The sequence below is a fragment of the Ambystoma mexicanum genome, chromosome 2p, assembly GCF_040938575.1.
Source record: "Ambystoma mexicanum isolate Mex_15411 chromosome 2p, UKY_AmexF1_1, whole genome shotgun sequence".
In the NCBI taxonomy this organism is placed as follows: domain Eukaryota; kingdom Metazoa; phylum Chordata; class Amphibia; order Caudata; family Ambystomatidae; genus Ambystoma; species Ambystoma mexicanum.
Window position 1 is genome coordinate 1,234,523,033 of NC_090923.1, and position 14,277 is coordinate 1,234,537,309.

The following is a 14,277-nucleotide window of genomic DNA, read 5'->3' on the forward strand; positions in this document are numbered from 1 at the left end:
AGGGACTTACCGGGTCATTCCAACCTTGGAGGACCCGGTAAGTCCCCATTCCGGGAACCATTCCCCATTCCCATTCGAGCCCCCATAGGGCTCAATGGGAATGGGGATGGAGCTAATAATGGTACCGCAATTTGCGGTACCGTTATTAGCTCTGAAGTCCCTTAACGGGTCCCTTCCATAACGCCTGGTAAAACCAGAGGAAGGGACCCGCTAGGGGACCTCGGAATAGGGTGGTAAGGGATTACCGGCACCGGTGTCCTTACCGGTGCTGGTAATCCCTTACCTCCAACCTCGTAATGAGGCCCAATGTCTTTGTTGGTGCTGGCTTTTCACCATCACTTGAGTGGCAGAATCGCCAGCGCCTATTCTGTCGATTGTGGGAGCATATCTCTTGTGAGCACACCCCAAACTGTGCTTTCTCGAGTGTCTAGGAGTGAGAAACACAAGAAGAGTCTGCTCCTCCACTAGACTCCCCAGTCGCATGGAGAGTGTCCTCCTAGCGTATTTACCCTGCAGCGTGTCAAACAGAACGGGCCTTGCCCCGCGAAGCCCAAAGAGCGAACATTTAGAACGACTTCAAAAAGCAGCCGTTTGAATTCAAAATCGATTCGTGCATGACAGTGATACATCCTTTGCATTATAAGTGCTGCCTGCCAATGAATGAAAGGACCCCCTGTCCGGTAATTGCCTGGTGCAAAGCCGTTCGGGTTTATTTACGTAGCCAACAGATGGTGTGGGGATCAGAATATCAGATAAACAATGCAAAGGGCCTCATTACACGGAATGCGGTAAGGGTTTACCGGTACCGGTAAGGACACCGGTACCGGTAAACCCTTACCGCCTTACTACGAGGTCCCTTTGCGGGACCCGACCTCAACGGCTGGTAAAACCAGCCGGTAAGGAACAGGCGCGCAAAGGGACCTTGGTGCAAATTACGGTACCGCAATTCTCTGTACCGTAATTAGCTCCTTCCCCATTCCCATTGAGCTCTATGGGGGCAAAAATGGGAATGGGGAAGTGCCTTGGTGAATGGGGAATTACCGCCCCCGCTCACCTTGGAGTAGGGCGGTAATTCCGCCACCCACCAAGGCGGACACAGTAAAATACCGGCGGCAACCATGGCGCTAATAGCGCCATGGTTACCGCATACCGTGTAATGAGGACCAAAGTCTTTTATTTATTTACTACATCTGGGACGAAAAAGTGGCAAGGCCTTTTAATTCCCGACACACCTTGATAGCACGTGCTCTTTTTCATCTATCAAGCTCCGCGTTCCAACGAATGAGATCATAGAGTAAATGGTAAAAAAATAAATAAAATAAGGTTTCTCGGTTTGCCAGGCTGTTCCATAAAGAGTTCAACTTATTTTTTTCACTCATGCGATTATGGGGCAAAGTCCTTGAAAACGCTAAGGCTGTTGGATGAGTATTGCTGAGTCATATTGCTTTCTGAGGCTTTTATTGCTGAGTCATATTGCTTTCTTGTATCGCATGGCATGGATGATACCTTCATGGTGGTGACGGTAAACATGCAGTATTTTAAATGCCACGGGCCTCATTACGAGGTGGGAGGTAAGGGATTACCGGCACCGGTAAGGGCACCGGTGCCGGTAATCCCTTACCTCCCTACTACGAGTTCCCTTTGCGGGTCCTTCCTTAACGCCTGGTTTTTGCAGGTTTTTGCAGGCGTTAAGGACGGGACCCGCAAAGGGACTCTAGAGCTAATAACGGTACCGCAATTTGCGGTACCGTTATTAGCACCTTCCCCATTCCCATTGAGCCCTATGAGGGCTCAATGGGAATGGGGAATGGCCCTGGTGAATGGGGAATTACCGGTCCCCCCCGACCTCGGGATGGACCGGTAATTGCTCCATTCACCAGGGCGGAGTCGGAAGGGTTTTGGAGGCAGCCATGGAGCTAATGGCTCCATGGTTACCTCCAACCCCGTAATGAGTGTTATTAAAAGACGGGCTGATTATGAGTTCACAAAGCCTGGAATATTTGCTAGGTGGGGTACATGAAAAGACCTGGATGGGGTAAATATGGGTTATTTACCCCATGCTGTATTTTCAATGATGCCACGCAGGAACAATCTAATGCAATCCTAACTCGTGGAAGAGATGCCATTTTAAATATGATATGATAAGTCATTTATAGCGTGCCTGTACACAAATAGAGGCAGTATTTATTCTAAAGCTGTTTTTAATATTACAACTATACTCATATGTAATCTGTTTTGTTACCAGCAGAATACTGCAAAATTGCTCTGATTTATCAATTTATCCGAAAAACAGCGCAAACGTTCTCGAATCTGCATGATTACGGGATTAATAGTATTAGGCGCCTATTAGAGGACTGCATACACAGTCCAAAGTTTGAATCAGTTTGCAAATTGGTAGGTGCTGGGGAAAGGGCACTTTTCATTCAACGTTTAAACCCTTCCTGTCACTTAGGTTGATTTCTCTTTGCCCTGTGTTCAGGGAGGAGGGGGGCTAGACCCTAGCTAGGCCACAGGACTCCTGCAAGCTTTTTTTGTCACTATGATTTTTATTCAGTTTCTTTACAAGCATTTTGACTTAAGAACCATGGTAGTACAGCCTTAAGACTAATTCAGAATCGTGTATGTGTAAGTAAGTATACCTTTGATTCCACTGCAACAAGCCTAGCTATGTTGCACTTAATCTCTAGACTTGGGTCCAGATTGCCTTTCCATCGGTCTTTTATCCTTGGTTCCTGCGATATCTGACCTGGTCCTACTAGGACTTCTGTGATCATCTCAATGTCTGCATGCATTTGACTCTAGAATACATGTGTGCCCTTTTAAGTCTCTGGGAACACAACATCTCATAGGCCTTTGTTTACGCCTTTGTTTACGCTGTTGTTTACACTTTTGTGTACGCTGTTAGCTACCCTAGCTACCCTAATTTGAAGCAATCAAGCCATATAAACATTCTCACTTGGAGAACAAGGGGCAAGGTATAAACTAGGAGCAAATAACATAACAAGAAAACCTGTGAACCTAATGTTCAGGCTGACAGGCTTTAATCAGTACACATCATAAGAGTATTGTAGATTCGAAATGAGTGATTGATTGAGGAGGGCCTGGTAGCCAGCCTTTCGAGTGGTAGTGCTCTGCTGGGAATGAGTCTGTGCCACGCTCTGAGATCACACTCCTAGACGAGCTGCAGAAAAGCACCCAAGGTTGTCAGAAATTCGGTCTCCTTGTCCATTGCCCTGCAGATTATTCGCTCAAAGGATGCAGCTTCAATCATCAACTCTTCCCAAGTGGCAGCCAGTGGGCATGTAGCTGATCTCCATAGCCTTCAAATTACCTGTTTTGCTACAAGCAGGCTGTGACCTAGCGCGCCCTGGATCTTCTCTGAAACATTTGCCCAGTACCTTTGCAATGTGAGACAGAACCATGGAATATGGCATATGTCCCCTGGCACTGATTGGCATCTGCAACACTGCATTCTGCAAGAGTGTGGCCAATGTCCGGGGTCCAGTATCATCCCTGGATTATTTTGCAGCGCATTAGGTTAAATCTTGTCTCCTTGGCTCCACGTTCATAATTGTGAACACGCTTTCTATTGCCCTTCATTAAGTTGTTCCCCTAATAGTTTTTGATCCCTGTTTGAAATGTCTGTCCTACTCTCTGTGCTATATGATGCATCTATCTTTGTGGCACAGAGTGCTCTCACTGGGCCCTTGCCACTTCTCCAAGTACAATGATTGGCGAGCTTCTTAGGGAGGTTTTAAGTGGCCTGTAAGCCGCTCTTAAGCGGTGTGTGAGCTGCCCGTATTTCCACTCTTCACTATTTGCCAGTCCAAATCTATAGTCTCATTGAAACTCAAACATTGGCTCCCAGTTGTAATATCTTTTATTTGTGTTGGGCCCGAGTCTGCCCATCTTTATTTAAGTCCTCTGATGCCAGTGACATTCCTCTTTGACCAGGACATGGACTCTTTTCCAGATTGACACACGAGTATCCAGTACAGGGTGTATCCCATTTCTCTCACGCCTTCACTGAAAACCAGAGCTGTCCAATTTTTCTCACTGATTTCCTGTTCCCATAATGCCCATGCCAGCCTGGTTTTATGTTCTCTAAAGAAAACTGCTACCTGCTAGAGTTGCTGGTCCAGATAGTACAGGTCCTCATTGGGGAGTCTCAGACCCCCTGCGTGCATGGGCGCATATAACTTCTCAGCCTATTGCCTCAGGAGCAGGCTTCCCCAAATGAATGATTTGATGCCTTGTGTAATCTTTTTCATAAGCGTGGGTGGTATTCTCAGAGGTAGTAACCCAAATATGTAGTTCATGCGTGTGATTACTACCATTTGAACTATTTGGACTCGACCGCATATAGATAGATTCATTGAAGACAATTTAGTGAAGTCTAGTTGTGTCTTGGACCAGGCTGGTTCTAAGTTATTCCTAATCATCCCTGCTAGGCCTCTGTTCAGGGAGACCCCCCAAATAGTTGAGGCGCGTCTCTACCCAATGCAGCTGGGTTTCCTTAATGCTCTGCCTGAACGTGTTGCCGTTCAGGGGCAATGCCTCACATTTATCCCAGTTTATCTTATTGGCTCACATTTATCCCAGTTTATCTTATAGCCTGAGAAGGCGGAGAAGGTGTCGACTACCTGCATCAGCTCCACTATTGAGGCACCAGGTTCAGCTAGTGTCAGCAGGATATCGTCATTGTATAACTGTGCCTTTTGTTTTCCAACTGGTGTCTTGATCCCTTCGATTTTTGCATTTTGCCGGATGGCTATAGATAGTGGTTCCAAAGATAGAATGTAAAGCTTTCGGGAGAGGGAGCAGCACTGTCTTGTCCCTCTGTTTATATTGAAATACTCTGACAGGGATCCACCCGAGCCCACTCTGGCACCTGGATGACTATATAGACTATATAGAAGCTTAACTTTCCCAATGAATACCTGTCCCAGCCCAAACGTCTCTAGCGTTCGGAACAGCTATCCCCCACAGTACCTGATCAAACACTTTCTCAGGGTCTAAAGAAAGTGGAATTTTTGGCTCACTTCCTCTCTCTTCCTGCTAGATCACATGCAACAACAGGCAGATCTTACCTCTTGCTGACCTGCCTAGCACAAATCCTACTTGGGTCCCATGGACCAGCTTCGCAATCACTTTTTTGAGTTTGTGGATGATACCTTCGCTAATATATGACATCTGTGTTTATTAAGTGCCACGTGCCAGCAGATCTCTGCCAGCTTTATGAATGATGTAAACAATTGCTGTATTCATTCAGCTCTAAGTGTGCCCCCTTCCTCAGCCTCATTGAACATTCTGGACAGAACTTCTGCAACTTTAATTCCTCCCGCCTTGTACAATTCTATGGGTAGATCGTCTTCTCCCGGTGATTTCCCATTTTTTATTCTGGTAATACTTTACCTCACCTTCTATATTAGAATCGTCCCACCCAATATGTGCTATCAAACAACTCCAGGATGGACAGGGCTTCCATGAGTGTTCTTTCACCAACTGTTCTTTCTGGGGCTCAGTGATATACACAGCTTCATAGAAAGTACAAAATTATCTCATAATGTCGCTGGAATCGGTCACACATTTACCTGTGTCCTTGCATTGAATCGATGCAATCCTTTTTGCTCCTCCCTTTGCTTGAGCTGGGCCGCTAGGACACGCTCATCTTTTCCCCTCTGCTCGTATTGCACAACCTTCAATTTTAACAGGGGGCATTCCACCTTTTTGTCGAATAATTATTCGCTTCAAATGTTACCTTCCTCAGCACTAATTATGTATTTCTGCAGGAGTGTTTTTCATGTTGTTGCGTTAGTTTCGCCACCTCGTTCTCTAAAGATGCTAGGTTACCGTTTTCTGCTTTTTTATCTTTGCGTTCTTTTCAATTAGGATTCTCCTAATGTACACAACCCAAAGGGTTCCAATGGAGTTCACTGATCCTTCAAGAGTGAGGTATTCTGTAACAGCATCCCCAAACTCTGCTTTATCTCAGTTTTTTTAAAAATCAGGCTGACATCCATTCTCCATCTATTGGAGTCATGTCATTTTAAAAGTGTGTCTAGGGTGATCATCACTGCATTATAGTCGTACATACCCCCTGGAAGTATGTCAGAGGTTAACACTTAAGATACCATTGAAGTAGTCAATTCTTTATTTTAATTTCTTTTTATTTATATGGCTGATTTAACAATATCAACCTTTCAATATTAAATTACACAATACAACATTAAGCATAAATAAAATGAAAAGTTACAAACTATCAGGGTAATTCATAGAATTTCGCAGAAAAGTGTCGCAAGCGGCTGGCGCAGTGCGCTAAAACCGAGTGTCCGCGTGCGATTGTCTGCGCCAGGCACGTGCGCTAAAACCGATTTCCGCGCACAGCATATTCATGGATTTTAGGCTCCCAAACCAGCCGTGGCGCAGAGAATCGCAGCGACCCTGCAGCAGCGCCAGTAACGCCCCCAAGAACGCCCTTGCGCAAGGAAAAGCCATCAAAATCGCTAAATCATCGCAAAGGGCTGCGCTAACCCTGGACCAGTTCACCGGGCTGGCAAACAGCAAACGCCAAGCGGGGAATGTGTATTTCAGGGGTGTGTGGGAAGTTCCACACGCGATTGGGCCAGTGCGAGCAGGGTACGTGTATTCCATGGGTGCGCGGGAAGTACCACACGCGATTTCAGCAGGGTACATGTATTCCAGGGGTGCGCGGGAAGTTCCACACGCGATTCCAGCAGGGTACGTGTATTTCAGGGGTGCGCGGGAAGTTTCACACGCGATTGGCCCAGTGCGAGCAGGGTATGTGTATTCCATGGGTGCGCGGAAAGTTCCACACGCGATTTCAGCAGGGTACGTGTATTCCAGGGGTGCACGGGAAGTTCCACACGCGATTCCAGCAGGGTACGTGTATCTCAGGGGTGCGCAGGAAGTTCCACACGCGATTTCAGCAGGGTACGTGTATTTCAGGGGTGCGCGGGAAGTTCCACACGCGATTGGCCCAGTGCGAGCAGGGTACGTGTATTCCATGGGTGCGCGGGAAGTTCCACACGCGATTGGCCCCGTGCAAGCAGGGTACGTGTATTTCAGGGGTGCGCGGGAAGTTCCACACGCGATTGGCCCAGTGCGCGCAGGGTACGTGTATTCCATGGGTGCGCGGGAAGTTCCACACGCGATTTCAGCAGGGTACGTGTATTCCAGGGGTGCGCGGGAAGTTCCACACGCCATTCCAGCAGGGTACGTGTATTTCAGGGGTGCGCGGGAAGTTCCACACGCGATTTCAGCAGGGTACGTGTATTTCAGGGGTGCGCGGGAAGTTCCACACGCGATTGGCCCAGTGCGAGCAGGGTACGTGTATTCCATGGGTGCGCGGGAAGTTCCACACGCGATTGGCCCCGTGCAAGCAGGGTACGTGTATTTCAGGGGTGCGCAGGAAGTTCCACATGCGATTGGCCCAGTGCGAGCAGGGTACGTGTATTCCATGGGTGCGCGGGAAGTTCCACACGCGATTTCAGCAGGGTACGTGTATTCCAGGGGTGCGCGGGAAGTTCCACACGCGATTTCAGCAGGGTACGTGTATTTCAGGGGTGCGCGGGAAGTTCCACACGCGATTTCAGCAGGGTATGTGTATTTCAGGGGTTCTGGGGAGTACTACACGTGAATTGGCCGTGTGGGTCCTCCCAGGTGTACGCTCCACAACCTCCACGGCCCCTGCAGGCAGCCCACACCACGGGGGACTACCCTGCACCCCTGCTCATGTCCCGCAGGCAGCCCATCCACCATGGGCATGCCCCCCAGCCAACCCACATGTCACCTTGCACTACTGATCAACAATGCATGTCTCCCACCACCCCCACCCCCCAGCAGTGCAGGGGCAGCCTCCACCAGGCCCCCACTCATGTCTCCCACCACCCCCACCCCCCAGCCACCAGGGGCACCCTCCACCAGGCCCCCACCCATGTCCCCTATCACCCCCACCCCCTAGCAGTGCAGGGGCACCCTCCACCAGGCCCCCACTCATGTCTCCCACCACCCCCACCCCCCAGCAGTGCAGGGGCACCCTCCACCAGGCCCCCACCCATGTCTCACACCACCCCCACCCCCCAGCCACGAGGGGCACCCTCCAGCAGGCCCCCACTCATGTCTCCCACCACCCCCACCCCCCAGCAGTGCAGGGGCACCCTCCACCAGGCCCCCACTCATGTCTCCCACCACCCCCACCCCCCAGCCACCAGGGGCACCCTCCACCAGGCCCCCACCCATGTCCCCTATCACCCCCACCCCCCAGCAGTGCAGGGACACCCTCCACCAGGCCCCCACTCATGTCTCCCACCACCCCCACCCCCAGCATCCAGGGGCACCCTCCACCAGGCCCACACTCATGTCTCCCACCACCCCCACCACCCAGCCACCAGGGGCACCCTCCACCAGGCCCCCACTCATGTCTCCCATCACCCCCACCCCCCAGCCACCAGGGGCACCCTCAACCAGGCCCCCACCCATGTCTCCCACCACCCCCACCCCCCAGCCACCAGGGGCACCCTCCAGCAGGCCCCCGTTCATGTCTCCCACCCACCCCCAGCCACCATGGGCAGCCCCCACCAGGCCCGCACTCCTGTCCCCCTGCACCCCTACCCCCAGCATCCAGGGGCACCCTCCACCAGGCCCCCACTCATGTCTCCCACCACCCCCACCCCCCAGCATCCAGGGGCACCCTCCACCAGGCCCCCACTCATGTCTCCCACCACCCCCACCCCCCAGCCACCAGGGGCACCCTCCACCAGGCCCCCACTCATGTCTCCCACCCACCCCCACCCCCCAGCCACCATGGGCAGCCCCCACCAGGCCCCCACTCATGTCCCCCTGAACCCCCACCCCCCAGCATCCAGGGGCACCCTCCACCAGGCCCCCACTCATGTCTCCCACCACCCCACCCCCCAGCAGTGCAGGGGCACCCTCCACCAGGCCCCCACTCATGTCTCCCACCACCCCCACCCCCCAGCAGTGCAGGGGCACCCTCCACCAGGCCCCCACCCATGTCTCCCACCACCCCCACCCCCCAGCCACCAGGGGCACCCTCCACCAGGCCCACACTCATGTCTCCCACCACCCCCACCCCCCAGCATCCAGGGGCACCCTCCACCAGGCCCCCACTCATGTCTCCCACCACCCCCACCCCCCAGCCACCAGGGGCACCCTCCACCAGGCCCCCACTCATGTCTCCCACCACCCCCACCCCCCAGCCACCAGGGGCACCCTCCACCAGGCCCCCACTCATGTCTCCCACCACCCCCACCCCCCAGCAGTGCAGGGGCACCCTCCACCAGGCCCCCACTCATGTCTCCCACCACCCCCACCCCCCAGCAGTGCAGGGGCACCCTCCACCAGGCCCCCACCCATGTCTCCAACCACCCCCACCCCCCAGCCACCCGGGGCACCCTCCACCAGGCCCACACTCATGTCTCCCACCACCCCCACCCCCCAGCAGTGCAGGGGCACCCTCCACCAGGCCCCCACTCATGTCTCCCAACACCCCCACCCCCCAGCAGTGCAGGGGCACCCTCCAACAGGCCCCCACTCATGTCTCCCACCACCCCCACCCCCCAGCAGTGCAGGGGCACCCTCCACCAGGCCCCCACTCATGTCTCCCACCACCCCCACCCCCCAGCAGTGCAGGGGCACCCTCCACCAGGCCCCCACTCATGTCTCCCACCACCCCCACCCCCCAGCAGTGCAGGGGCACCCTCCACCAGGCCCCCACTCATGTCTCCCACCACCCCCACCCCCCAGCAGTGCAGGGGCACCCTCCACCAGGCCCCCACCCATGTCTCCCACCACCCCCAGCCCCCAGCATCCAGGGGCACCCTCCACCAGGCCCACACTCATGTCTCCCACCACCCCCACCCCCCAGCATCCAGGGGCACCCTCCACCAGGCCCACCCTCATGTCTCCCACCACCCCCACCACCCAGCCACCAGGGGCACCCTCCACCAGGCCCCCACTCATGTCTCCCACCACCCCCACCCCCCAGCCACCAGGGGCACCCTCCACCAGGCCCCCACTCATGTCTCCCACCACCCCCACCCCCCAGCCACCAGGGGCACCCTCCACCAGGCCCCCACTCATGTCTCCCACCACCCCCACCCCCCAGCAGTGCAGGGGCACCCTCCACCAGGCCCCCACTCATGTCTCCCACCACCCCCACACCCCAGCAGTGCAGGGGCACCCTCCACCAGGCCCCCACCCATGTCTCCCACCACCCCCACCCCCCAGCCACCAGGGGCACCCTCCACCAGGCCCCCACCCATGTCCCCTATCACCCCCACCCCCTAGCAGTGCAGGGGCACCCTCCACCAGGCCCCCACTCATGTCTCCCACCACCCCCACCACCCAGCCACCAGGGGCACCCTCCACCAGGCCCCCACCACCCCCACCCCCCAGCCACCAGGGGCACCCTCCACCAGGCCCCCACTCATGTCTCCCACCACCCCCACCCCCCAGCAGTGCAGGGGCACCCTCCACCAGGCCCCCACTCATGTCTCCCACCACCCCCACCCCCCAGCAGTGCAGGGGCACCCTCCACCAGGCCCCCACTCATGTCTCCCACCACCCCCACCCCCCAGCAGTGCAGGGGCACCCTCCACCAGGCCCCCACCCATGTCTCCCACCACCCCCACCCCCCAGCATCCAGGGGCACCCTCCACCAGGCCCACACTCATGTCTCCCACCACCCCCACCCCCCAGCAGTTCAGGGGCACCCTCCACCAGGCCCCCACTCATGTCTCCCACCACCCCCACCCCCCAGCAGTGCAGGGGCACCCTCCACCAGGCCCCCACTCATGTCTCCCACCACCCCCACCCCCCAGCAGTGCAGGGGCACCCTCCACCAGGCCCCCACTCATGTCTCCCACCACCCCCACCCCCCAGCAGTGCAGGGGCACCCTCCACCAGGCCCCCACCCATGTCTCACACCACCCCCACCCCCCAGCATCCAGGGGCACCCTCCACCAGGCCCACACTCATGTCTCCCACCACCCCCACCCCCCAGCATCCAGGGGCACCCTCCACCAGGCCCACACTCATGTCTCCCACCACCCCCACCACCCAGCCACCAGGGGCACCCTCCACCAGGCCCCCACTCATGTCTCCCACCACCCCCACCCCCCAGCCACCAGGGGCACCCTCCACCAGGCCCCCACTCATGTCTCCCACCACCCCCACCCCCCAGCCACCAGGGGCACCCTCCACCAGGCTCCCACTCATGTCTCCCACCACCCCCACCCCCCAGCAGTGCAGGGGCACCCTCCACCAGGCCCCCACGCATGTCTCCCACCACCCCCACCCCCCAGCAGTGCAGGGGCACCCTCCACCAGGCCCCCACCCATGTCTCCCACCACCCCCACCCCCCAGCCACCAGGGGCACCCTCCACCAGGCCCCCACCCATGTCCCCTATCACCCCCACCCCCTAGCAGTGCAGGGGCACCCTCCACCAGGCCCCCACTCATGTCTCCCACCACCCCCACCACCCAGCCACCAGGGGCACCCTCCACCAGGCCCCCACTCATGTCTCCCACCACCCCCACCCCCCAGCCACCAGGGGCACCCTCCACCAGGCCCCCACCCATGTCTCCCACCACCCCCACCCCCCAGCCACCAGGGGCATCCTCGACCAGGCCCCCACCCATGTCTCCCACCACCCCCACCCCCCAGCCACCAGGGGCACCCTCCACCAGGCCCCCACTCATGTCTCCCACCCACCCCACCCCCCAGCCACCAGGGGCACCCTCCACCAGGCCCCCACTCATGTCTCCCACCACCCCCACCCCCCAGCCACCAGGTGCACCCTCCACCAGGCCCCCACTCATGTCTCCCACCACCCCCACCCCCCAGCAGTGCAGGGGCACCCTCCACCAGGCCCACACTCATGTCTCCCACCACCCCCACCCCCCAGCAGTGCAGGGGCACCCTCCACCAGGCCCCCACTCATGTCTCCCAACACCCCCACCCCCCAGCAGTGCAGGGGCACCCTCCACCAGGCCCCCACTCATGTCTCCCACCACCCCCACCCCCCAGCAGTGCAGGGGCACCCTCCACCAGGCCCCCACCCATGTCTCCCACTACCCCCACCCCCCAGCCACCCGGGGCACCCTCCACCAGGCCCACACTCATGTCTCCCACCACCCCCACCCCCCAGCAGTGCAGGGGCACCCTCCACCAGGCCCCCACTCATGTCTCCCAACACCCCCACCCCCCAGCAGTGCAGGGGCACCCTCCACCAGGCCCCCACTCATGTCTCCCACCACCCCCACCCCCCAGCAGTGCAGGGGCACCCTCCACCAGGCCCCCACTCATGTCTCCCACCACCCCCACCCCCCAGCAGTGCAGGGGCACCCTCCACCAGGCCCCCACTCATGTCTCCCACCACCCCCACCCCCCAGCAGTGCAGGGGCACCCTCCACCAGGCCCCCACCCATGTCTCCCACCACCCCCACCCCCCAGCATCCAGGGGCACCCTCCACCAGGCCCACACTCATGTCTCCCACCACCCCCACCCCCCAGCATCCAGGGGCACCCTCCACCAGGCCCACACTCATGTCTCCCACCACCCCCACCACCCAGCCACCAGGGGCACCCTCCACCAGGCCCCCACTCATGTCTCCCACCACCCCCACCCCCCAGCCACCAGGGGCACCCTCCACCAGGCCCCCACTCATGTCTCCCACCACCCCCACCCCCAAGCCACCAGGGGCACCCTCCACCAGGCCCCCACTCATGTCTCCCACCACCCCCACCCCCCAGCAGTGCAGGGGCACCCTCCACCAGGCCCCCACTCATGTCTCCCACCACCCCCACCCCCCAGCAGTGCAGGGGCACCCTCCACCAGGCCCCCACCCATGTCTCACACCACCCCCACCCCCCAGCCACCAGGGGCACCCTCCACCAGGCCCACACTCATGTCTCCCACCACCCCCACCCCCCAGCAGTGCAGGGGCACCCTCCACCAGGCCCCCACTCATGTCTCCCAACACCCCCACCCCCCAGCAGTGCAGGGGCACCCTCCACCAGGCCCCCACTCATGTCTCCCACCACCCCCACCCCCCAGCAGTGCAGGGGCACCCTCCACCAGGCCCCCACTCATGTCTCCCACCACCCCCACCCCCCAGCAGTGCAGGGGCACCCTCCACCAGGCCCCCACTCATGTCTCCCACCACCCCCACCCCCCAGCATCCAGGGGCACCCTCCACCAGGCCCACACTCATGTCTCCCACCACCCCCACCACCCAGCACCAGGGGCACCCTCCACCAGGCCCCCACTCATGTCTCCCACCACCCCCACCCCCCAGCCACCAGGGGCACCCTCCACCAGGCCCCCACCCATGTCTCCCACCACCCCCACCCCCCAGCCACCAGGGGCACCCTCGACCAGGCCCCCACCCATGTCTCCCACCACCCCCACCCCCCAGCCACCAGGGGCACCCTCCACCAGGCCCCCACTCATGTCTCCCACCCACCCCACCCCCCAGCCACCAGGGGCACCCTCCACCAGGCCCCCACTCATGTCTCCCACCACCCCCACCCCCCAGCCACCAGGGGCACCCTCCACCAGGCCCCCACTCATGTCTCCCACCACCCCCACCCCCCAGCCACCAGGGGCACCCTCCACCAGGCCCCCACTCATGTCTCCCACCACCCCCACCCCCCAGCAGTGCAGGGGCACCCTCCACCAGGCCCCCACTCATGTCTCCCACCACCCCCACCCCCCAGCAGTGCAGCGGCACCCTCCACCAGGCCCCCACCCATGTCTCCCACCACCCCCACCCCCCAGCCACCAGGGGCACCCTCCACCAGGCCCACACTCATGTCTCCCACCACCCCCACCCCCCAGCAGTGCAGGGGCACCCTCCACCAGGCCCCCACTCATGTCTCCCAACACCCCCACCCCCCAGCAGTGCAGGGGCACCCTCCACCAGGCCCCCACTCATGTCTCCCACCACCCCCACCCCCCAGCAGTGCAGGGGCACCCTCCACCAGGCCCCCACTCATGTCTCCCACCACCCCCACCCCCCAGCAGTTCAGGGGCACCCTCCACCAGGCCCCCACTCATGTCTCCCACCACCCCCACCCCCCAGCATCCAGGGGCACCCTCCACCAGGCCCACACTCATGTCTCCCACCACCCCCACCACCCAGCCACCAGGGGCACCCTCCACCAGGCCCCCACCCATGTCTCCCACCACCCCCACCCCCCAGCCACCAGGGGCAGCCCCCACCAGGCCC